Source organism: Odocoileus virginianus, chromosome 32, assembly GCF_023699985.2.
Source record: "Odocoileus virginianus isolate 20LAN1187 ecotype Illinois chromosome 32, Ovbor_1.2, whole genome shotgun sequence".
NCBI lineage: Eukaryota > Metazoa > Chordata > Mammalia > Artiodactyla > Cervidae > Odocoileus > Odocoileus virginianus.
In genome coordinates this window covers 41196155-41218071 of record NC_069705.1, presented here as the reverse complement: position 1 = coordinate 41218071, position 21917 = coordinate 41196155, and the positions used below count along the sequence as shown (strand labels likewise).

At 47.3% G+C, this 21917-nt stretch overlaps 1 protein-coding gene and 1 long non-coding RNA gene across 6 annotated transcripts in view; both read left to right on the top strand.

The window, feature by feature from the left end:
• Nucleotides 1–21917, top strand: part of DLGAP2 (DLG associated protein 2) — a 620511-nt gene that overhangs the window by 221889 nt on the left and 376705 nt on the right. The gene's annotated exons all lie outside the window — the stretch shown is intronic.
• On the top strand, nucleotides 593–2413 carry LOC139032630 (uncharacterized). The gene is made up of 2 exons (XR_011485217.1): nucleotides 593–931; nucleotides 2111–2413. It is a non-coding gene; the product is annotated as an uncharacterized lncRNA (long non-coding RNA).

Sequence of the window (21917 nt, the reverse complement as noted above, 5' to 3'; positions counted from 1 at the left end):
TAGAAAATTGTGAGATATGTGTGTGTCATGGTGATTTGATACATCGTGTTAACACACCTACCACCTCACATATTCAGTATTCATATTTTTTTTTGTCGGTGGTGAGGACTTTCGTTATCGTCTCTTAGCAAATGTCAGTGGTACGGTATAGTGTCACCATCTGTTTAAATTAGATTCTCGATCTTTTCCGTCTCAGAGCTGAAGGTCTGACCTGTTTACCAGCTGTCTCCCCACCCCCCTAGTAGAAACTCTGTTTCTCAAAGTTTGACTTGTTAGTTTTTGTTCTGAACGTAAGTGATACTGTGCAGTATTTGTCATTCTCTGTCTGACTGACTTCATTCAGCATAATGCCCTCAGGTCCATCCATGTTGTCACAGGAGCGAGATTTCTTTCTTTCTCATGGCTGAATGATAGTCCATCATGTGTGTGTGTGTATACTGTATATATATATACTGTATATATATAAATATGCTGTACTTTTTCATCTGTTCATCCATCGATGAACACTCGGGTTGTTTCCATGATGGCTCAAACTTCTTATTTGAGCAAAATGCAACATTTGTATATAAACTTTATTCATATGTAAGCTAACAGTTAATGTCAGTCTAATCATACTGGTATCTTATTAAGCTGAAATATTTGCTAAAATACCCACAAGAGTAGTGACAAGTTTTAAAGTGGGTACTGTGACTGTTCCCCCAACAACTATGTGGTCGTTTCTCCCTGTTTTGGGGACTCTGTGGATGATCACTGAAACTAGAAGTGTCCGCGCTGATTCATTCATCGCCCCCACATTTAACCAGCGTGAGCAGCCAGTGCAGGCTCCCCAGTCTTTCCTGGAGGGAAGACTCAGAATGAGCCCGCCTCTGACCTCAGGAGGTGAAGGGTCTCAGCCCGACCTTCAGCAGAGCCACACGGCCTCCTGGGAACGGTGAGTTGTTTTTTGTTGTTTCAAAAATAGTAAACTTTTAAGAAAAGCTGTTTTCCTTCAAGGCTGCGGGGTCTTCTGCCTCCTCTGTTTTCAGAGCCCCCCACCCCACATTGCCACTGCATCACAGAGTCCCCCTGATGTGTTGGGATGCAGCCTGTGCCCCTTACGGAACAAGCTCGCCTACCTCACAGATGTCCTGGGAAACCCGGGCAGCGAGGTCTGGGGCCGGAGACCTGGGTGGCGGGCACCGGGCAGGTGGAGGTGCCCAGAGCCGCCTGTTATTGCCAGCGAGATGGCCCTGTCTGGGCAGTCCTGCCTGTTAGGTGGTCCTGCCGGCCCCGCCCACCCCAGTCTGGCCGGTATCACCAGCAGGACGCTCCTGTCGGCCCTCCTGGTCTGGTCAGTCCTACCATCGAGGTGGTCCTGCCAGCACCCCCTCCTTAGTCTGGTCAGTCCTCCCAGACTAGGTCAGCCAGCCGAGCACCCTTGAAGTGGGGCACTCCAATTCCTCTAAAGTGCCCTGAGGTCATTTTCAAAGCATGCACAAAATCTGTGATCCCTTCAGAAAGTGCATTAATGCAAAAGACCGGAAGTGCTTAAATGAGTCTGTTTTTATTAAGAATAATTTTACCAAAAAAATAAAAACCATTCTGGTGCTTGGACAATTTCTCCAGTACATTTAAAACAAGGTTTTTAAAATATTCCATGAATCCACTGCTGACCACCATTTCCAGTCTGGATCTTCAGCCCTGAACAAGCAAGTCTGCCCGCTGAATGAGAGTCTGTGCTCCTGGAGGAGTCCCCGGGACTCTCACCCCTGCTCAGCGATGGTTTTAAAGTCTGTGTCCAGTGTGTGGCTTAGTAACACGCGTTTCTGAAAACACCTCTGCCTCTGGGGCGTTTGGCCAGCTTCAGTCATTGCGGACTGGGCATTTTGTTTGGGTCATTTATTGAAATTGAGCCTCTGGAGCCTGGGGTGTCCGCCTGTGGTGGGAGCAGCAGGTGCCAGGACCCAGGATGCTCTCTGGTGAGGGACTCAGCAGGCCATGTCTCAAGTCAAGTAGAGGTAGCCTCCACCTCAGGCTTGGCATGACCTTAGTGCTTGGCATGCTAAGTACATGGTAGAGGACCCAGAGTGTGCATTGATTTAAACGTTTTCTGATCGGGTTTTCTTTTTAGGTGCTGTCTGCTGGAAGGTTTTACCACAGCCTAGAAGCCAGATGCTGGACGTGGATGAGAAGAGACTGTGATACTGGCATCAGCTCCTCCTGTTAAACTGCAAGTCCCTCCTGAGGGTGGGGAGGGCCTCTGGAGAAGCAGGCGTGTTCTGTTCTTCCTGGAAGTGGCCTTTTGTCACCAGAGTGTCATGGCTCTGAGAAGTGATGCACTTGTGCCCAGGCCTCAGAAATGAACCACAGTGTTGTTGATGATCGTGTACTTGGGGATGGCAACTTCTCAAGACAAATAAAGTGTCACGATGTCCTTGTGTGCCCCGCGTCCTGCCCTGAGTGCTGTGTTCTCGTGGCTGCCAGGCTGTTTCTCAGGAGACGAGTCTGTGCCAGGCGGTGAGTGCTCGGTGCCTGGAAGGTGACCCGGCTGGGCAGGGGGCAGGCTCGGGGTCGCAGGGCAGCACCGCATCCACATGCACAGGGTGGGCCTCAGAGCCCCAGCCCCTCACCCGCCAGCCCCAGCTCCAGGCTCGCACCACACGCTTCTCATAGCAGACACATGGCTCAGGCCACTTCTATCCGTGTTGGGGGAGAGGGGCGGACAGGTGAATGAAGCCCAGAAGCACAGAGGAAGCTGGAAGCAGATCTAAGTGTGTGTTCAGAGCTCTAGTTCCTGCCTTGCGCGTTGGCCTGTTCATTCAGGAGGTGAACAAACACGATGCCAGAACTAGCCGTGGACAGAGCAGCAGACCCCAGGTGCTGTGGAGCCCACGCGTCTGGTCTCCTGGACAGGTGTGTTCAGGGGCAGCGTGAATTAGTCAGGTGTGTGGGGAAGGCAGGTACCTGGTGAGGCGGGAGCGGGGCACCTGCGAAAGGTGCGGATGTGGCCTGACTGCTTGGTGGAGACCTGGAGCTTGGTGCTGTTCTGCTCAGAGGAGTGACTGTGTTATTAGAAGGTCCCTCTGGATGGGATGCCAGTGGCACAGATGGGACGTGCTAGAGACTGTGAGGTCAGCCAGGAGGCCGTCGAGAGATGGGACCAGGGAGACGCAAGTAAAATCAGAGTGCAGACGTGCTCAGCACAGGGGCCCTCGGAAACTAGGGGATGGGGTTATCTGCCGTGGCTGTGTCTGGAAGCAGCTCGCTGCTGTTGGACATGGACATGTGGTTACCTTCTCCTGGGGATGCTTGGGCTCAACTCTTCCTCATTGGCCCAACGGGGTCCCCGGACGTGCAGGGAGGCTCTGTGACCTGTGCCGTGTCGCGCTGCCTGGAGTTCATCTCCATGCCGAGTTGCCCTGCAGTGTTTTCACCCTGGGCAGTGGGCAGGTGGAGGCCTGGTGTTGCCTTCAGGACAAAGGAGCAGGGGAAGCTCGGGGTTCTGCCTCCCTGGGGCACAGGGACCCTCCCACCCCACCCCTCTGCCGACTGCCCCATTTTGCCCCCATTTTATTTACCACCCCTTGGGAAGCCTTGGGAAGCCTGTCTACCTACGTGTCTTACTCAAACCCTTTAGGAGAGTGAGTAGCCCATCACTGGGGGCCAGCATTGCCCCCACTCTAATATGACTGTCAGACTTTTGGGGTCTCTCCTTGACCCCCACCCCCTGGAGCCCAGCAGGGCCTGCTTGTGTGGATTGGAGGGGATGGTATCGGCCCTGATGTCTCCTGGAGGCAGGACATGCCTGCAGGGGTCCAGGGCCACCTGTGCGTTACTCTCAAAGGCCTCGCGAGGGGGCACCTCTGCAGTGTGTTCAGTGCCTGTGGTTCTTGGGAGCCACGTGCGTTGCTCAGTGAGCGACAGCTGGCTCCTTGGAGAGCTGTCATCCTAGAAGGTTAACCAAAGAGAAACACGCAGACCTGGCTTCCGGAACCTCCTGAGACCACTCAGGTGTTCAAGCCAACGCCTTCCTGCTGGTCTGCAAACACTATCGGCCCCAGGCTCAAGGGGTTCTTACTGTCACTCACTGAGGCCCCCACCCCCGAGTTGCTGATTCAGTAGGTTAGGTGGGGGGCACAGCGGCTGTGGTTTTGGTACGTTGCCAGGTGGCACCTGCATTGTTGGTCCAGTGATCACAGCTGAGAACTGCTGGTCTAAGCTGAGGCCTTGCAGACAGAAAGGTGGCAGGTTTCCCAGGCACGGAGCCAACAGGTTAATTCAGGGCAGGGGAACCCCATGTGGAGCTGCAGAGCTGAGAGACTACTAGGTTAATGTGCTTGTGAGCCACAAGTGGATCATGTCAGGTAGGCCGGTGTGTGTCTGTGGACAGGGTGACAGGTCAGGTGGGCCGGGGGTGTGTTTTTGAGCAGGGTGAAGTGTCAGGTGGGCCGGGTGTGTGTCCGTGGGCAGGGTGTCGTGTCAGGTGGGCCAGGGGTGCATCCGTGGGCAGGGTGATGTGTCAGGTGGGCCGAGGATGCGTCCGTGGGCAGGGTGTCGTGTCAGGTGGGCTGGAGGTGCGTCCGTGGGCAGGGTGTCGTGTCAGGTGGGCCGAGGATCCGTCCGTGGGCAGGGTGACCTGTCAGGTGGGCTGGAGGTGCGTCCATGGGCAGGGTGTCGTGTCAGGTGGGCCAGGGGTGCGTCCATGGGCAGGGTGTTGTGTCAGGTGGGCCGGGTGTGTGTCCGTGGGCAGGGTGTCATGTCAGGTGGGCCGGGGGTGCGTCCATGGGCAGGGTGTTGTGTCAGGTGGGCCGAGGGTGTGTCTGTGGGCAGGGTGTCCTGTCAGGTGGGCCGGGGGTGCGTCCATGGGCAGGGTGTCATGTCAGGTGGGCCGGGGGTGCATCCGTGGGCAGGGTGTTGTGTCAGGTGAGCTGGGGGTGCATCCGTGGGCAGGGTGACCTGTCAGGTGGGCCAAGGGTGCGTCCGTGGGCAGGGTGACGTGTCAGGTGGGCCAGGGGTGCGTCCATGGGCAGGGTGTCCTGTCAGGTGGGCCAGGGGTGCGTCCATGGGCAGGGTGTCCTGTCAGGTGGGCCGGGTGTGTGTCCGTGGGCAGGGTGTCATGTCAGGTGGGCCGGGGTGCGTCCGTGGGCAGGGTGTCATGTCAGGTGGGCTGGGGGTGCGTCCGTGGGCAGGGTGACCTGTCAGGTGGGCCAAGGGTGCGTCCGTGGGCAGGGTGACGTGTCAGGTGGGCCGAGGGTGCGTCCGTGGGCAGGGTGACAGGTCAGGTGGGCCGGGGGTGTGTTTCTGGGCAGGGTTGGTGGGTGCAGAGCCTATGTGGATGGGGAGACCGGTGGCTGGTGGTCCTCCGTCATATGCTCAATGAGGGTATTTAACTGCTGGGACGCATCTTCCAGGTAACTCTTTCCCTTTGTGTTCTGGTGACCCGGTTCTGGTGAGTTCTGTCCAAGAATGACCCCAGGCCCCGGAGTCTGTGGTGTCGTGTGTGCCAGGAGCTTCAGACAGCACTGAGGACAGCCCCCTAAACTTGAGGAAAGAAATAACAAAAATGCCATCGGCCTCCCATGAAATTACGATTTTCACATCCCTGGAGGAGCCTCTGCTAGACACCAAATTGGAAACCAAGTGGCAGAACAGGATAATTCTTAAATAGCATTTAGGGCAATAAATAAATATTAGAAGTTAGCAGTAATCCTCAGAAAGTAAGTCCCTTATGAGTTTCCTAATTTGGGTAAATTAAAAGACCTCTCTGGTTCTTGATTTAATTTTGCGGCTTTCTTCCCTGTAGCTTCCATGTCTGTGTGAAATTGGACTTTTGGAAGGAATAATAGAACTGCAACCAAATCTGAAAATAGGCAAAGGTCCAGATGATGGCCTGGGGCAGGATTGTTCACGTAGCTGTGACCCGATGTTTGTTTGCAGCAAACTTGGTCATTTCTCAGAAAAGCAGACTGTTTAGCAAGGAGGTCTGAGGATTCTGTGGGTGGTGTCATGTGCCTGTGGGTTTCTCAGGGGTTTCCGTCTGCTTGAGGGACTAGTGTTTGTCTCATTATACCCACTCTTTATGTCTTCAAGGGCCTGACTTGGTGGAACAATCCCAAGGTGAATATGTGTCTGTGATTTTCCAGAAATTCTGTCTTAGCCCTGATGCCCTCACTTGGGCCGTGCTCCAAGCAGGGATGACCCCTGTGGAAACGCCAGTGTCAGGATGGGCTGGACGGTAGCTGCATGAATCCAGCAGAGAGCTGCTCATGACACTTGACTGGAGACCCGGAGAGGCCTTTCCGTGGGGTGGCGGGGGGTGGTGTCAGTGGGTCTTGGCCCCTGTGATCCAGGCGAACTTGATGGGCAGGAGGTGCGAAAATGAGGTGCGTGGGACATGCCCAGATCTTCACCTTGGTCAGTTTCTGTTACAGGCCGAGGATGCATTTCGAATTTTTGCCGGATCTGGAGAGGACACCTTTGGAATTTTCGCCGGATCTGGGGAGAGGTGCAGAATTTTCTTCCTTCTCCTTTAGGGCAGGTATTTGCCCTTGACCCTTGATGTGGCTGATTTTAAATAAAGTTAGAAGGTGAGATGTAACTGTAGGGTCACTGAAATTTGGGGAAATAAGACAGGCTCAGCATTAACACCTATCAGCTGATTTTACCAGGGAATGGACATCTTCTTTCAGGACAGCTTCAAGCTCATCATGTCAAAGCTATGTTGTTATCCTTTATCCTAGAAGCGCTGGGGGTCAGTCACGTGGGCTTGTTAACACGGGTCTTGCCACGTGTTCAGGCTCTGATCACAAGCTTCCTGAAGGGGTTTGGTTAGAACCTGCCTCTTGGGTTCCTGTCCCTTGGTGCCCGCCAGGATCTCCCAGACCCGCTGTTGCTGCAGCCCTGCTTGTGTGCCTGCAGCGGCCTTGCACACAGACCCGGCAGTCCCACCCATCCGGACACGCAGCTGTCTTTCCCAGGCTTTCTCCCCACTGGAGTGAGGACCTGCGTCCTGGGGGGCTTGCAAGCACACCTGACCGTGGGGCCTGGACGTGGCAGGGTGCTCCCCCAACTCAGCTCCTCTGTCGGCTACTCTTGGGGCCTCGTGTGACCCTTAGAGTTCCTGGAACCTTTCCCCGTGTTTCCAAATTACATCTTGTTGCTGTCAGTGTGCCAAGAGTGTCCCCCCTTTTTAAAAACTGGACACCTCTTGTCTGGGGTGCAGCAGAGAGTCAGAGCCAGACTGTGATGTGATGTTGATGCAGGGAAACATCACTGCTGAGTTGATCGTGTTCTGGACAGATGCACTCGACCCTTCCCCTGCTCCTGGATTTTCCAGAGTTGGGAGCCATGGCCTCAGTACTGGATGTGCCTGAGAGCAGTAGGACAGTGGTGAGCTGGGAGGTGTCTGGAGGAGGCGGCCTGCCTGAGGGCGGGAGGGGCTTCTTCCCAGGCTCGTTGCTGCCACAAGGCACGGGCTCCACGTCTGCTGTAGGAGCCACTGGCAGATGGGGGCGAATCCCGGAGTGACGGCTGTGCCTGGCCTGCTCTGGCTGCCCGGGACAGCTCCCCGAGAACCCCGGTTAGGACGTGTGTGTCCCCTAGATGGAGCCGTCCACCTGCCTGTGGAGTCAGCACCGGCCCCAAAAGGGAGGGCTTCTGTGCCGGCCGGCAGGGGACCCTGTGGGCGTCGCCCCCAGGTGGGCTCTGTCCACCTTCCTTTCCCCTCAGGCCGGCCAGAGGCTTCGGCCCCAGCCATGCCCACCCCAGCACACTCGCTGGTGCAGCGTCTGTGTGGATGGCTTCGTGCACCGGGTCGTGGCCCGGGGGTTGGAAGGCATCACGCGGCTCTGGCAGGAAGCAGGTCCCGGCTGGGTTCCTGCGAGTTCTCAGGAAATACTCTTCATGACTTGGAGTCTGTAATGATTCAACTTCTGACCCTGAGTCTCTGTTGGCTGCTTACCGTCTTTTTCTTGTGAAAGTGAACCCTGAAAAGAGAGCAGTGCCTGGCTTGGTCTGTGGCAGGTGCACATGAGAGAGGGCAGAGGCAGAGCCCCAGGAGCCTCCCGGACACAGACCCTAAACCGTCCTTCCAGTAAACCCAGGCTCCTGTCTCCCGTGCTGGCAGAACCCGGGGCTGCAGCCCCCAAAGGCCCAACTTCGTGGCTGCTGCCTCCCTCTTCCCCAGCCCCCGGGATCCTGGCCTCCAAGCTGATTCTCAGCCCCGTGAGCTCCCCCATCCCTGCCTCCCAGGGCTCACCTGTCTCCTCACCCCATCCCTGGATCCCCTCCTTTACTTTCGATGCTTTTATCTCCATTTGACATGCATGTTCCTGACTGTGTCAGAGGCCGCAACACATAACTCTTTTCTCCCTCTTTTCTCCCCACGAGAAGGTGAGCACATTTGCCCTGTTTCTCACTTCCTTCAAGAGACCTTCAGCTCAGCGGGGCGCGCTCCTCTGCCTTGCTGTCTGCTCTGCGGTGCATGCAGAGGGCCTGGCGCAGGAGGGGCCTCCAGCTGCGTCCTGGGGGGAGCTTCCCGGCGCTGGGCTCCCCGCCGGGGTCTCAGGGCTGCACCTGGCCCCGCCACTGCGGTCCAGCTTCTGTGTGCTCACGCATACAGTGAGGGGTGCAGGAGATGAATGTTTCGGGGTTTGGTTGGTGGAGGAGGGCTAGAAATTTGCTATTCAATTTTGTTGATTTATTCTATTAGAAATTATGACAAGCAACCCAGCAGTAGCAAATCTGTCCAGTTGCCAGTAAATTGGTGGTAAATAGAATAATACCAGGCGGTTATTAACAAAAACATTATTTTAGAAGCATAATGTGAGTTTAATTACCTTTATTTCCCTAATGGTTTCATTTCTGTTCTGCCTCTACTGCAGTCTCTAACTCTGTATGGTATAAAAGCATTTGCTTTGCTGTTTTCCATCAAGAATGTCAAAATGTGCATCTTACCAGGATGCACATTGCACGTCACCTCTAAGTCAGAAGTCACTTCTTTGGATTTGAATTTCTGACCTGAAACCCCAAGAGCCCCCCAGCCTGTGTGTATGTGGCTTTGCAGAGGTGGGTGTGTCCTTGGAACTGGCTGCATGAAATGTCCTGTGTTAAAAAATTCACCAGAGATGCCCAAGTAATAATACATTCAAATGTGGGTATTTTGGTGGTTTTTCACATGATGTGTGTATGTTTTCTCCACCTCGGAGCCCCAGAATCCCACATGACATGTGAGCACATGTGTGTGCTGTCCCCCTCACATCAGTGTCTGTCCACATCCTCGGTTTCACAGGTATAAGTGCAGTGTAACACACTTCAAGCCCTGAGTCACAGAGATGCCCAAAGACCAGGGGTGGGGGGGCGGTGGAGGCCATCGGTCCTCTGCTCACCTTGTGGTTCACCTGGACGTCCAGATGTCCAGTGACCGGTCACTGGGTGAGCGCCAGGCTGGGAGGCCCACGTGCATCTGCTTTTCCGTTCTGTCAGAACAGAAAGTAAGGTCTGAAAAGAGTGGCACTAGGATATAATCCACCTTCTGTAACACTGACTCAGGTACACATTTCAGCAGACTTCAGCCTCCGTGCAGAACTGGCCACCGTGCCAGCTGCACCACGACGGCCCTCCTTCCAGGACAGTTTCTGTCACCGGTGGAGGAAACCTGTGCCCATGAGTGGTCTCCAACCTCTCACCCCTCCCTCAGCTCCTGGCAGCTAATAACCTGCCTTCTAGTTCTGTATGTGAGCTTATTGGGAGCATTTTATATAAAAAATTATATGATATGTGGTCTTTGGCATGGCTTCTTTCTCTTAGCAAGGCTTCAAGTTTCATCTGTGTTTTAGGACATGTTAGCAACATTTACTCCCAAAGAATAACCATTATATGAATATGCCGTGTTTTATTTATCTCTTCATCAATGGATGCACGTTTGAGTTGTTCCTTTTTTTTTTTTCTTACTGTTGTGTTTTGGATAATGTTGCTGTGAACAACACGTATGTGGACACGTGATTTCTTTTCTCTTGGTTATAAAACCAGAAGGAATCACTGGGTCATATGGTGACTCTGACTCCTGAGGAGTCCTGCACTGGTCCCCACGTGACTGCACCATTTCGCATTCCCACTAGCAAATATGAGCATTATGCCTCCACATATTTGCCAACATTTGTTATCATCTGTTTCTTATGATAGACATTCTGTGAATGTACAGAGGTATCTGTAATTTTAACCTGCATTTTCCTGAAAGATATCATGTTGAGAATCTTTTTGTGTGTTTATTGGCCACTTGAATATCTTCTTTGGAGAAATATCTCTTCAGATCCTTTGCTGATTTTAAGAAATTGGATTATTTGATTTTTTTGTTATTGATTTGTAGGAACAATTAATAAATTCTGGATACAAGTTTCTTATCAGTTTATAATTTGCAAATGTTCTCTGCCATGTTGAGTGTTGTCTCTTGACTTTCTTTTTTTTAATAAATTAATTTATTTTTTTAATTTAATTTTATTTTTTTCCATTTATTTTTATTAGTTGGAGGCTAATTACTTTACAATATTGTAGTGTTTTTTGCCATACATTGACATGAATCAGCCATGGATTTGCATGTGTTCCCCATCCTGATCCTCCCTCCCACCTCCCTCTCCACTCGATTCCTCTGGGTCTTCCCAGTGCACCAGCCCCGACGAGCACTTGTCTCATGCATCCAACCTGGGCTGGTGATCTGTTTCACCCTTGATAATATACATGTTTCGATGCTGTTCTCTCTAAACATCCCACCCTCGCCTTCTCCCACAGACTCCAGAAGTCTGTTCTGTACATCTGTGTCTCTTTTTCTGTTTTGCATATAGGGTTATTGTTACCATCTTTCTAAATTCCGTATATATGCATTAGTATACTGTATTGGTCTTTATCTTTCTGGCTTACTTCACTCTGTATAGAGGGCTCCAGTTTTATCCATCTCATTAGAACTGATTCAAATGAATTCTTTTTAATGGTTGAGTAATATTCCATGGTGTGTATGTACCACAGCTTCCTTATCCATTCGTCTGCTGATGGGCATCTAGGTTGCTCCCATATCCTGGCTATTATGAACAGTGCTGTGATGAATATTGGGGTACATGTGTCTCTTTTGGATCTGGTTTCCTCAGTGTGTATGCCCAGAAGTGGGATTGCTGGGTCATATGGCAGTTCTATTTCCAGCTTTTTAAGAAATCTCCACACTGTTTTCCACAGCAGCTGTACTAGTTTGCATTCCCACCAACAGTATAAAAGGGTTCCCTTTTCTCCACACCTTCTCCAGCATTTATTGCTTGTAGACATTTGGATAGCAGCCATCCTGACTGGCGTGTAATGGTACCTCATTGTGGTTTTGATTTGCATTTCTCTGATAATGAGTGATATTGAGCTTCTTTTCAAGTGTTTGTTAGCCATCTGTATGTCTTCTTTGGAGAAATGTCTGTTTAGTTCTTTGGCCCATTTTTTTGATTGGGTCATTTATTTTTCTGGAATTGAGCTGCAGGAATTGCTTGTATATTTTTGAGATTAATCCTTTGTCTGTTGCTTCGTTTTCTATTATTTTCTCCCATTCTGAGGGCTGTCTTTTCACCTTGCTTATAGTTTCCTTTGTTGAGCAAAAGGTTGTAAGTTTCATTAGGTCCCATTTGTTTATTTTTGTTTTTATTTCCAGTATTCTGGGATGTGGGTCATAGAGGATCCTGCTGTGATTTATGTCAGAGAGTGTTTTGCCTATGTTCTCCTCTAGGAGTTTTATAGTTTCTGGTCTTACATTTAGATCTTTAATCGATTTTGAGTTTATTTTTGTGTATGGTGTTAGAAAGTGTTCTAGTTTCATTCTCTTACAAGTGGTTGACCAGTTTTCCCATCATCACTTATTAAAGAGGTTGTCTTTTTTACATTGTATATCCTTGCCTCCTTTGTCAATGATAAGGTGTCCATAGGTTCATGGATTTATCTCTGGGCTTTCCATTCTGTTCCATTGATCTATATTTCTTTTTTTTTTTTTTCATTTATATTTATTAGTTGGAGGCTAATTACTTTACAATATTGTAGTGGTTTTTGTCATACATTGACATGAATTAGCCATGGAGTTACATGTATTCCCCATCCTGATATTTCTGTCTTTGTGCCAGTACCATACTGTCTTGATGACTGTGGCTTTGTTGTAGAGCCTGAAGTCAGGCAGGTTGATTCCTCCAGTTCCATTCTTCTTTCTCAAGATTACCTTGGCTATTCAAGGTTTTTTGTATTTCCATACAAATTGTGAAATTATTTGTCCTAGTTCTGTGAAAAATACCATAGGTAGCTTGATAGGGATTGCATTGAATCTATAGATTGCTTTGGGTAGTATAGCCATTTTGACAATATTGATTCTTCCAATCCAAGAACACGGTATGTTTCTCCATCTGTTTGTGTCCTCTTTGATTTCTTTCATCAGTGTTTTTTAGTTTTCTATGTATAGGTCTTTTGTTTCTTTAGGTAGATATACTCCCAAGTATTTTATTCTTTTTGTTGCAATGGTGAATGCTGTTGTTTCCTTAATTTCTCTTTCTGTTTTCTCATTGTTAGTGTATAGGAATGCAAGAGATTTCTGTGTGTTAATTTTATATCCTGCAACTTTACTATATTCATTGATTACCTCTAGTAATTTTCTGGTAGAGTCTTTAGGGTTTTCTATGTTGAGGATCATGTCATCTGCAAACAGTGAGAGTTTCACTTCTTCTTTTCCTATCTGGATTCCTTTTACTTCTTTTTCTGCTCTGATTGCTGTGGCCAACACTTCCAAAACTATGTTGAATAGTAGTGGTGACAGTGGGCACCCTTGTGTTGTTCCTGATTTCAGGGGAAATGCTTTCAATTTTTCACCATTGAGGGTAATGCTTGCTGTGGGTTTGTCATATATAGCTTTTATCATGTTGAGGTATGTTCCTTCTATTCCTGCTTTCTGGAGAGTTTTAATCATAAATGGATGTTGAATTTTGTCAAAGGCTTTTCCTGCATCTATTGAGATAATCATATGGTTATCTTTCAATTTGTTAATGTGGTGCATTATATTGATTGATTTGCAGATATTAAAGAATCCTTGCATTTCTGGGATAAAGCCCACTTGGTCATGATGTATGATTTTTTAAATATGTTGTTGGATTCTGTTTGCTAAAATTTTGTTAAGGATTTTTGCATCTATGTTCATCAGTGATATTGGCCTGTAGTTTTCTTTTTTTGTGGCATCTTTGTCTGGTTTTGGAATTGGGGTGATGGTGGCCTCATAGAATGAGTTTGGAAGTTTACCTTCTGCAATTTTCTGGAAGAGTTTGAGTAAGATAGGTGTTAGCTCTTCTCTAAATTTTTTTTTTGGTAGAATTCAGCTGTGAAGCCATCTGGTCCTGGGCTTTTGTTTACTGGAAGATTTCCGATTACAGTTTCGACTTCCTTGCTTGTGATGGGTCTGTTAAGATCTTCTAATTCTTCCTGGTTCAGTTTTGGAAAGTTATACTTTTCTAAGAATTTGTCCATTTCTTCCAAGTTGTCCATTTTATTGGCATAGAGCTGCTGGTAGTAGTCTCTTATGATCCTTTGTATTTCAGTGTTGTCTGTTGTGATCTCTCCATTTTCATTTCTAATTTTGTTAATTTGGTTCTTCTCCCTTTGTTTCTCAATGAGTCTTGCTAACAGTTTGTCAATTTTGTTTAGTTTTTCAAAAAACTAACTATGGTCTCTTTAGTTTCTTTTGCATTTATTTCTGCCCTAATTTTTAAGATTTCTTTCCTTCTACTAACCCTGGGGTTCTTCATTTCTTCCTTCTCTAGTTGCTTTAGGTGTAGAGTTAGGTTATTTATTTGACTTTTTTCTTGATTCTTGAGGTAAGCCTGTATTGCCCTGAACCTTCCCCTTAGCACTGCTTTTACAGCGTCCCATAGGTTTTGGGTGGTTGCGTTTTCATTTTCATTCGTTTCTATGCATATTTTGATTTCTTTTTTTATTCCTTCTGTGATTTGTTGGTTATTCAGAAGCGTGTTCTTTAGCCTCCATATGTTTGAATTTTTAATAGTTTTTTTTCTTGTAATTGAGATCTAATCTTACTGCATTGTGGTCAGAAAAGATGACTGGAATGATTTTAATTTTTTTGAATTTCCCAAGCCTAGATTCATGGCCCAGGATGTGATCTATTCTGAAGAAGATTCCTTGTGCACTTGAGAAAAAGGTGAAATTGATTGTTTTGGGGTGAAATGTCCTATAGATATCAATTAGGCCTAGCTGGTCCATTGTGTAATTTAAAGTTTGTGTTTCCTTGTTAATTTTCTGTTTAGTTGATCTATCCATAGCTGTGAGTGGGGTATTAAAGTCTCCCACTATTATTCTGTTACTGTTAATTTCCCCTTTCATACTCGTTAGCATTTACCTTACATATTGCGGCACTCTTATGTTGGGTGCATATATATTTATAGTTGTTACATCTTCTCCTTGGATTGATCCTTTGATGATTATGTAGTGTTCTTCTTTGTCTCTTTTCACAGCCTTTATTTTAAAGTCTATTTTATCTGATATGAGTATTGCGACTCCTGCTTTCTTTTGGTCTCTGTTTGCATGAAATATTTTTTTCCAGCCCTTCACTTTCAGTCTGTATGTGTCCCCTTGCTTTGAGGTGGGTCTCTTGTAGACAGCATAAATAGGGGTCTTGCTTTTGTATCCATTCAGACAGTCTTTGTAAATGGGTTGAATGCCCCAACCAAAAGACATTTAAGCTAAGTATTGATAAGTATGGTCCCGTTGCCATTTGCTTTGTTGTTTGGGGTTCACGTTTATACAGCCTTTCTGTGTTTCCTGTCTAGAGAAGATCCTTTAGCATTTGTTGAAGAGCTGGTTTGGTGGTGCTCAATTCTCTCAGCTTTTGCTTGTCTGTAAAGCTTTTGAACTCTCCTTCATATCTGAATGAGATCCATGCTGGGTACAGTAATCTGGGTTGTAGGTTATTCTCTTTCATTACTTGAAGTATGTCCTGCCATTCCCTTCTGGCCTGAAGAGTTTCTATTGATAGATCAGCTGTTATCCTTATGGGAATCCCTTTGTGTGTTATTTGTTGTTTCTCCCTTGGTGCTTTTAATATTTGTTCTTTGTGTTTGATCTTTGTTAACTTGATTAATATGTGTCTTGGGGTGTTTCGCCTTGGGTTTATCCTGTTTGGGACTCTCTGGGTCTCTTGGACCTGTGTAACTATTTCCTTCCCCATTTTAGGGAAGTTTTCAGCTATTATCTCCTTGAGTATTTTCTCATGGCCTTTCTTTTTGTCGTCTTCTTCTGGGACTATGATTCGAATCTTGGGGCATTTCACATTGTTCCAGAGCTCCCTGAGGTTGTCCTCATTTCTTTTGATTCTTTTTTCTTTTTTCGTCTCTGCTTCATTTATTTCCATCATTTTATCTTCTACCTCACTTATCCTATCTTCTGTCTCCATTATTCTACTGTTGGTTCCCTCTAGAGTGTTTTTGATCTCATTTATTGCATTATTCATTTTTAATTGACTCTTTTTTATTTCTTCTAGGTCCTTGTTAAACATTTCTTGCATCTTCTCAATCTTTGTCTCCAGGCTATTTATCTATAACTCCATTTTGTTTTCAAGATTTTGAATCATTTTTATTATCATTATTCTAAATGCTTTTTCAGGTAGATTCCCTATCTCCTCCTTTTTGTTTGACTTAGTGGGCATTTTTCATGTTCCTTTACCTGCTGGGTATTTCTCTGCCTTTTCATCTTATTTAGATTGCTGTGTCTGGAGTGGGCTTTCTGTATTCTGGTGATCCGTGGTTCCTTTTTATTGTGGAGGTTTCACCCAGTGGGTGGGGTTGGACGATTGGCTTGTTAAGGTTTCCTGGTTAAGGAAGCTTGCGTCGGTGTTCTGGTGCATGGAACTGGATTTCTTCTCTCTGGAGTGCAATGGAGTGTCCAGTAGTGAGTTTTGAGATGGGTCTATGTATTAGGTGTGACTTTGGGCAGCCTGTATGTTGACGCTCAGGGCTATGTTCCTGCGTTGCTGGAGAATTTACGTGGTATGTCTTGCTCTGGAACTTATTGGCTCTTGGGTGGTGGTTGGTTTCACTGTAGGTATGGAGGCTTTTGGATGATCTCTCATTACTTAATGTTCCATGTAGTCAGGAGTTTTCTGGTGTTATCAGGTTTTGGGCTTAAGTCTCCTGCCTCTGGATTTCAGTCTTATTCTTCCAGTAGCCTCAAGACTTCTCCAACTATACAGCACTGATAATAAAACTTCTAGGTTAATGATGAAAAGATTCTCCCCTGTGAGGGACACCCAGAGAGGTTCACAGAGTTACATGCAGAAGAGGAGAGGGAGGAGGGAGATGGAGATGGGCAGGAGGAGAAAAAGGGGGACTCAAGGGGAGAGAGACAGAACTACGCAGTTCTCTGTTCCCAAAGTGTTCTCCGAAGCCCAGATGCCCACAGAGATTCACAGAATTGGATTGGGAAAAGAAGGGGGAGGGAGGAAATAGAGGTGATCTGAGGGAAAAAACGGAGAGTCGAAAGTGGCCAAGAGTAATCAACACACTCCTGAGTAAAAATGGGTATTGAATATTGGATTTTTAATTGTCCAAAATTGATATCAAATACTGAAAAACAAAGATTAAAAATCTATAGTAGAGGTTAGACTCTTAAAAATACAATATTAAAAACAAAACACAAAAAATTTTAGAAATATATATGAAGTTTGGTTTAAAAATAAGGCCTCTTTTTTTTTTTGCAAGGTTATAGTGAAATGAAAATTGAGAAGCAATAGAGGAGTAATAGAGGACTTTAAAAGAAAATAGGAGAAAAAAATTTAAAAAGGAAAAAAAACTTTTTAATTAAAAAAATAGTAAAAATATATGAAAATGAAAGTTAAGGAGCAATGGAGGAGTAATAGGGAATTTTAAAAGAAAATAAAAGAGAAAAAGAAAAAAAGAAAAAAAATTTTTTTAATTAAAAAAAAAAAGTAAAAATGTATCTAGGAATTTCTCTGGAGCTGTTGTGGGTAGTGTGGGTTTGGTTCAGTTTCAGATAGCTCCTTGTTCCAGCTTACACTTCTCGATATCTATAGGCCCCCTCCAATGTAGTCGGTGTTAACTACAGGGATTTTAATCTGTTGCACCTGTCACTTCTGAAGCGGTTCCCTTTTGTTTATTTGGCTTCTGTATGCCGGTCTCTTCAGTGTCTAATTTTGACCCTGACATAAGCGGGCGGAGGTGGTCTCTTGTTTAGGTTCTCTTGTTCAGTCGTGCTGCAGGGAGGGTGGGCGCTGCAGACAAATGTCACTGGCGTGTGTGGGGAGCACTCGCAGTGTTCCGGCCACACTGGGTTTGTCCCCACTCAGGGGTGTGTGCTTTCCCTGTCTACACTGCTCAGGCTCCAGGCTGCCCTATAGGGGGTGGGCCCTGCGTTGCGTGCGGTTCCAGTTTTCGGGTACTCCACAAAAATGCGGACTCGGTTGGGACTGCATCTTGTGCCTTCCCCGCCCGAGCAGCTCAGGCCACCAGGAGCTTGACGAGCTCACTCTCCCCTGGTGCAGTGTGTGTGCTTCATCCCCTCTGCGTCCCAGCCTCAGTTTCCGCACGCGCCTGTTGGGTGCGCCTCGTGTCTGTTCTGGGGAGCTGGTCTCTAGCCACGACCCTCCTGGCGGATGTTAATCATCCAGAATCTCAGGAAGTCTTTGATTAGAGACTGGGAGTCTGTTTGCAGTTTGGTTGGGGATGCCGTCTCTGGGGCTGAGTTTGCCTCTTTCCCCTCCCCCCTGCCTCCTGCCTCCTGCGGTGGATGGGCCGGCCCGCAGCCGGCTAGCTCTTCTCTGGGATCACTCAGTTCTTCCTTTGTTCTGCCAACGGCCCGCAGTGTGTGCGGGCTGGTTAATTTTCTCTCTCTCTCTTGCTATCCCACAGTTTAAGTTGCTATCTCACGTTAGCTCCCTCCAATTGCCCTCAGGGCATTCAGGACCCGTCCTTACCCTAAGCAATGCCACCCGTTCCTCTTCCTTCCGTCCCCACTTGCTGGTGGTGGATGCGGGCATCTGGAGTACTTTCCTGCTGGGAGTTGCTTTTAGGCATGTAATCTGTGGGTTTTATTTATTTTTCCTCCCAGTTAGGTTGCCCTCTGAGATTTGAAAACTTCTGCCAGACCCGCCAGTGAGAGGGTTTCCTGGTGTTTGGAAACTTCCTCTAAGACTCCCTTCCCGGGACTGGTCTCTGTCCCTAGCTCTTTTGTCTCTCTTTTTATCTTTTATATTTTGTCCTACCTCCTTTCAAAGACAATGGGCTGCTTTTCTGGGTGCCTGATGACCTCAGCTAGCGATCAGAAGTTGTTTTGTGGAGTTTTGCTCAGCATTCAAATGTTCTTTCGATGAATTTGTAGGAGGGAAAGTGGTCTCCCTGTCCTATTCCTCCGCCATCTTAGCTCCGCCCTCTGTCTCTTGACTTTCTTGATGGTGTGTCTTCAGCACAAGAGTTTTGAATTTTAATGAAATCCAATTTTCCTATTTTTGTCTTTTGTCACCTGAGCTTTTTGTGTAGTACCTAAAAAAAAATCATTGAATGTGGCCACAAAGAATTATTCCTATTAAGAGTTTTGTGGTTTCAGCTTTTACACATACATCTACAGTCCATTTTGAATAATTTTTATGTGTGGTGTGAGGTAGGGATCCAACTCCCTATTTTTACTTGTGGAAATCTGGTTGTCCCAGGGCCATTGGTTGAAAATCCTGGTTTTTCTGCAGTGAGTGATCTTGACATTCTTGTAGAAAATTGCTTGTAATGATTTATTTTGAAGCTCTCAGGTTTAGTACGTTGATCTTCATGTCTGCCTTGTGTGAAGAGATGAAATGTAATCTTTCCTTCTTGCTTGAACATCTTAAAGTCTTAAGGCTTTCGGGAGTGGACTTGACGTCATTCCAGTGCATCATGTATGAGTAGTTCAGGGTCTGGGACCCACCTGCATGGATTAAAGTGCCAGCTGGGGACTGTTTGACCCAGGGGATGTCTCAGGTTCTTAATCTGCAAAGAAAATCCTCCCTGATAGGAAGGGAGTATGGTTTAAGTGGGGACGTGTGTGTAACACACACAGGTGGGGCAGGACGGGCATGGTATGTGTTCCCACCACCCTTCGCTGTCCTGTGAGGTTATTTATTGTTTTAAAGAGGAGGACACAGTCCTGGTTAGCAGGAAGTAAGTGAAGAGGGTGGAAATCGGCTGTGCCGCATCTGACTACAGAACCAGTGTTCTCTGCTCTGAGTTGGGCTCTCCTGGTGTCATGACGGCTAATTTTAAAACTTGCCTCCTTGGGGTGACCATGGTGACTGGTCAGTCATGCCTGCTTTCTGTGAGCCAAGAGAGACCTGAGACCGTCCCTGCGAGACACCCAGCATGTGTGGTCTGGTCTTACCTTTTCTGCTTACAGTGATATCCAGCCAGAGAGTACAGTGATGAATACTGGTCTTGTGTACTGGGACTGCACAGTCTGGATCACTGGTCAGGTTAGATTCTTTGGGTAGAAATAATGTGCTTGATTTGGGGCACCAAGATCACAGGGGTCTGAGACCAGACAGGGCATCAATGGGCGTGGCTTTGTCTATGGTTCTGCCACTGAAGCCCAAGGTCCAGGAGCAACTCCTTCCCCTCGTGGGTCTCTTATTTTCTTTCCAAAAATGAGCAGTGGCCATCTATTCCCCTGGGGACTTCCTCTGCTTTAAAACTCAGTGTCCCTGTAACTGTGATAAGCGACTTCCCCAACTGTGTCGATACAATATGAGCCATCTACAGAGGAGAGAAATGGAAAAATAGCCACGATGTCACTGTTGGAGTCGCAATTGGAACTCAGCTTCTCGGGAAGTATTGTAAATTATGGGCTTCCCCGGGAGTGCAGTAGTAAAGAATTCACCTGCCAATGCAGGAGATGCAAGAGATGCCTGGATTTGATACCTGGGTCAGGAAAATCCCCTGGAGAAGGAAATGGCAACCCACTCCAGTATTCTTGCCTGGTAAATCCCATGGACAGAGGAGCCTGGCATTGCAGAGTCATACATGACTTAGCAACTGAACATGCACACACGCTCATGGTAAATTATAGAATTTTCAGAATGAGATTGGTAAGAGATTGACAAAGCGAAGTCTCTGTCATTAAGAAGTTACATCCTGTTTTAGGATAAATTCCAAAAGTATGTCCCAGGGGAGAATGATGATGAGGATGTCCTCAATAATTTACTATAAACCTATTGTGTCTGAGTCTTTATACTGTAAGGAAATATCCATTTTCTCTTAAGTTACTGGGAAAATGTGTGATAACACTGTGAGCAATGTTAGAAATTTAAATGCTTTGAATGTGAGGCCTCTTATACCTGGATAATCTTAGGGCCTTTAAAGTTTGGGTGCATGTTCCTTCTTGGTTCCCACCCAGGGTCCCCCCACGTAGAAGTATTCAGCCAGCACAAGATGTTTGCACATCTTGCTAAACTCCTTATTTAATATCCCATGAGAATAATATTTAGCCTTTTCTCCTTTGTTAAAGTTTAATTCATTGTGATTTTCTCTCTGGTTTACTGTGGGAAAGGTAAGACACATCAGTTCAGTTCAGTCACTCAGTCATGTCTGACTCTTTGCGACCCCATGAACTGTAGCATGCCAGGCCTTCCTGTCCATCACCAACTCCCACCCAAACCCATGTCCATTGAGTCGGTGATGCCATCCCACCATCTCATCCTCTGTTGTCCCCTTCTCCTCCTGCCCTCAATCTTTCCCAGCATCAGGGTCTTTTCAAATGAGTCAGCTCTTCTTATCAGGTGGCCAAAGTATTGGAATTTCAGCTTCAACATCAGTCCTTCCAGTGAACACCCAGGACTGATCTCCTTTAGGATGGACTGGTTGGATCTCCTTGCAGTCCAAGGGACTCTCAAGAGTCTTCTCCAACACCACAGTTCAAAAGCATCAGTTCTTCAGCACTCAGCTTTCTTTATGGTTCAACTCTCACATCCATACATGACTACTGGAAAACTCATAGCCTTGACTAGAGGGACCTTTGTTGACAAAGTAATGTCTCTGCTTTTTAATATACTGTCTAGGTTGGTCATAACTTTCTTCCAAGGAGTAAATGTCTTTTAATTTCATGGCTGCAATCACCATCTGCAGTGATTTTGGAGCCCAGAAAAGTAAAGTCAGCCACTGTTTCCACTGTTTGCCCATCTACTTGCCATGAAGTGATGGGACCGGATGCCATAATCTTAGTTTTCTGAATGTAAGACGCATAGAAGAAGAATATACTCTGTGACCCCACATCCAGCTCTGAAACAATAGCTGTCACCGAGGCTAAATGGCAGCCACTCCATGTGACAGTAGATGCAGATCCGCAGGGCTGTGGCCACGCGTGCACGGTGACACACACAACTGGACTCACGTCTGCAGAGGGCAAACTTGGGCTTGTGTGTGCCTAGGGTTCCAACCAATTTTTATCCATTAATCATAAATTGTAACATACTGTGCACCTGTTTTAAGTGTTACTATACTATATGAGTTTAACACTTAACGAGTATTTCATGTACATATAATGAATTTTTTTCCAACCCTGTCCCCTTTCTTGATCTTTAGTTAAAATTTTCACTGTGACATGTAACAACACCTAAGAACACACGTGTGTTGAGAAGCCTCAGTGTTTTCTCTGACTTGAAGTGCAAATTCTCAGAGACCTTGCTGCATCGGGTCCCGGAGGGTGGAGACCCTGCATTCTGCACGAGCTCCCCGACAGACTTGGATATGGGGCCACAGGGGCCCCATGGGGCCTGTGGCGGCAGGGAGCACAGCCCGGGGGCGGGGTACGGGGCGCAGGGTGTGGCTGGAGGTGGGCATGCAGCCAACAGGGCACTCCCTGGGTGACGCCCAGGTGCCCGCCTGTCTCAGAGCCTCCTG